Here is a 3,878-nt window from a genome sequence, read left to right on the forward strand (position 1 = left end):
AATTAACAACATTTTAAGATTTATATCATATCACATAGTGTGTGATATGGAGACAAGGTCAGTAGTCACCAGGGGTTAGGGATGGTGAGCAGAAGCAGAGTGGGTGTGACCGCAAAGGGGTAACATGAGGGAGATCTTCATGGTGATGGATAGTACCTAGGCTTTTTGAGGTGTCTTCACCTCTATCTCTTTGGAACCACATAATAACCCTGTGAGGTAGGCAGAATAGTCTTAATAAATGAAATAGTATTATACCTAACATTTCACGTTTAGATAGTGGATGAGTCAGAAGCTGAAGCAGAGATTTCTGCCTCCCATTACACCATACTTATGTGTTCTAGAAAGCATACTGGTGGGGACATAAACACATTATTTATTACAGTCTTATTAAAAAAAAAAGGAGTGGCTGATGGCCATGACAGCTGTTTCATTTCGTTCTTTCTGCTTCACATAGTACTTCAACTTTATACCTGTTGTCCTTAAATGTAAAAATTTTAAAAAGATCTACTGTAATCACTGGTGGAATAATTCTAGAATAAAGGAATTTTCTGGCCCCAAAGTCAACGGCATCCTTAATTTTAAAAGAATTATAATAATCTTTTAACACCAAAATACATTCTTGCTTTTAGAAAGAAAATCTGGTGAAGTACAACAAAACAACTACAATGGAATCACGAAGCCTTCATTACCATTGCTTAAAAGACGGCAGATTTACTAAGTCAGACAACGAGTATAAGCTCACATACCGCTTAAAGCTTTAAACTGCCTTCTTGGTGAGAAACATGACTATTAAAGCTTGTGTCTGACTGACTGTAGAGGGAAAATGGAGCTGCAAAATAAATGTGTCAAAAACAAAGTAAAAAGCAATGGGAAAAGTATGGAAAACAGTGACCTGTAGAGCCTGCTAAATACAAGGGGACTAGGATGCAGGCAGGTATCATTCTGAATCAATCTCTTCCCAGTGCTGCCTCAGGAGGTCTGTTGAGATCAGTGGTTCTCAAACGTGGCTGCACAACGGATTCATGTGGGCGGTTCGACGAAGTATTGATGCCTCCATCCCTTCCCCCAGAGATTTAATTAATTTAGTCTAGGGTGAGTCTGGAAGAGGGTTTCTAAAAGGCCCTCTCTCCCCCAGGTAATTCCAACGAGCAGCAATGTGTGAGCCCCCTTAGCCCTAGGTACTATTGTAGGTTGGGAGGCATTCTCCACACAGCCCCTCCACCCTGTGCCTGGCACTGTAGTTATTGCAAACCTGGGGATGAAAGAGCGTTGAGAATGTGGGAGCCAGAGGGCCTGCCTTCCCAGGAGGGGTGGGCGCTCACCTTTACAGGTGAAACCTGTTGTGAAGCATCTCGGGAAGCCCTGAACACTCACAGCTCCCCAGATCCAGGGGGCTCCTGTACCTCTCTGTTAGAAAGTGATCCTGAAGCAAAGTAGAAAACCGGCAGGGTCCTCTGGGTCTCCCAAGGAGCCAATAGCAAGGCAGAAATGTGCTAAAGATGGGATCCTAATAATTTTTTTTAATTTTTAGAAGTCCCTTTTATTTTTCAAGAAAAAAAGAAAACAAAAGTTGGCAAGAGTTAACAATTCATCACTATCCAAACTGGATTTAGGAATCAGCCTTGTAGTTCATTGGCCAAGAATTACATTTTCCCACACTGACCTCATAACTGACATCATGGCTTACAAACTTCTCTTTTGAGTTAGGATTAAGGGAAGAAACTGTCCCTTTCTTCCACTACTACCACTATGAGTGAATTCTGATACTTTGGGTCAAAGAAGCAAAAAACTGCATACCCCACAGATTACATGAGGTCTTGTTGGCTGAACAGAGCAGGAAAGAAGGCAAAGACACGTGGAGGACAGCAGTAACCCATTGCGGCTGTCTGCAAGAAGCTGTTGGAAAAGCTGTCTCTGGAGAGGAATAAACTTCAAACTTCCTGGGCCTAGCCCAAGGGGAGAGGAAAATGGAGGCCAGAGACTGACCCAAATAAGAGCTCTTACAGAATTACCTATATCAGCATCATCTGACTTCATCATCTAACAGGGAGAAAAAAGGCTTGGATTAGGACCTTCACATAAAAAGGCTTTCATCTTTCTCATGATTTCTTCCCTCTCCTCTTCTCTGGCAGTTATTAAGAAACACGCCTGTAACCCCAGCACTTTAGGAGGCTGAAACAGGAGGACTGCTTGAGATGAGGAGTTTGAGACCAGCCTGGGCAACATACAGAGACCCTGTCTGTGCAAAAAAAATGTTTTAAAATATTAGCTGAGCATAGTAGTGTACACCTGTAGTCCTAGCTACTCAGGAAGCTGAGGTGGGAGAATCGCTTCAGCCCAGGAGTTTGAGGCTGTAGTGAGCTATGATGGCACCACTGCACTCCAGGCTGGGCAACAGAGCAAGACCCTATCTCTGAAGGAAAAAAGATAAAAAGAGAAACAGACAATTAGAGAAACAGCAGCAGCCCATGACCCTGACTGTTCCCATTCCAGCTGGTGAGTTGGAAGCTGCCCACATGTTCCAATTGGCCTTAGACCCACCATCCCTTTCCAACTTGCTTTGCATTGCATCTGGAAGGTGACTTGTGTACTTCACCACCTTTGATTCTGCCTCTCACAATTACGTATTACTGTAGTAGTTCTTCCCCGATGCATTATTCGTTGAGCATTAATCCCCTTAAAATTAGTCTTTGCAGGGCAACTTCGCTTTTTAAAAATCAGTATGCATTTAATAAAGGCAGTTGGTCCCAGGTTTGCTGATGGGCAAGCGGCTTTATAAACGCAAAACCAAGGCTTCCCTGTCTCCCTCCGCTTGCACTGCCAGCCTTCATCTCTGCCACTTGGTGAAATCCATTTTCTGCCTGCCTTGGCTCATAGACTCTCTTCAAAAAATGGAAGTTAATCCTTGGGCAACACAATGTTAAACCACCCAAGGAAGAATTAAATATTTCAGAAGAGAAGGTGGTAAAAAATGGCAACTGCTATTTTAGAATCTTTGAAAATTTAAGTAGAAGAGCAAAAAATAGAAAGTGGCTTGTACTTGGTACAATGGATCTAAGTTCACTTTTGTAATGTGCAGGATTCTTAATAACGTGCAGGAAGATAATGAAAGCAGCAGCATGCTTGCACACAAAGCATTGGTCCTGCCAGCCCCCAGTACAAAGAGGGGATCTGGCTGCTCCAGTTAGAGGGACCATGTGCCCGAGTTTCCGAGGGCCCAGAGACTGAATCCCTGTTGAAAATGTGATTTGAAGAATGAAAATTGACCTATTTTCCTTCTCCTCACAGTAACGTAACGAAAAGCAAAACTTTTCCTCTTGGGAGGAGCATGCTCTGGAGTCTGATGCCTTGGGTTGGGGTCCCGGCTGCCACAGTTACCAACCCTGTGGCTTTGAACCCTGCTTGGCCCCTCTGTCTCAGCTGACTTGTGTGAAAAGCAGAAACATGATGGAAGAGCCTGCCTGGTCGGGTGGGCACCAGGTTAATTGGGAGGCCGTGTGTCTTGGTGAGCGGTGAACAATCAATACATGCTAGATTATGATGACACAATAGTGACACAGACTTAACCTGGATACATCTTTTACTGCAGAAGTACAAAGAAAAAGCACTCTTTCCTCCGTAGACTGAGGAAAACCAGGTAATTGTAAAAATGCTGCAATCATTTTTCTATCCTGTGCTTTTACAATCCAATTTATTGCTCTGCTCCTCACAGCTGCTTTCCAGAGCCCACAGACCATGGTTAACACATATTAGCTGGAATCAGAATAGCAGGTTCGAGAATCATGTATTTATGGCTTGCCTTAAAGAGGCACAAGTGATGTGCCTTCAATTGTTTTAATTTGCTATGCCTTGTCTCCCTTTGCCTCAGGGTGCTCAGA

This window comes from Piliocolobus tephrosceles, chromosome 2 (genome assembly GCF_002776525.5).
Source record: "Piliocolobus tephrosceles isolate RC106 chromosome 2, ASM277652v3, whole genome shotgun sequence".
Classification (NCBI taxonomy): Eukaryota; Metazoa; Chordata; class Mammalia; order Primates; family Cercopithecidae; genus Piliocolobus; species Piliocolobus tephrosceles.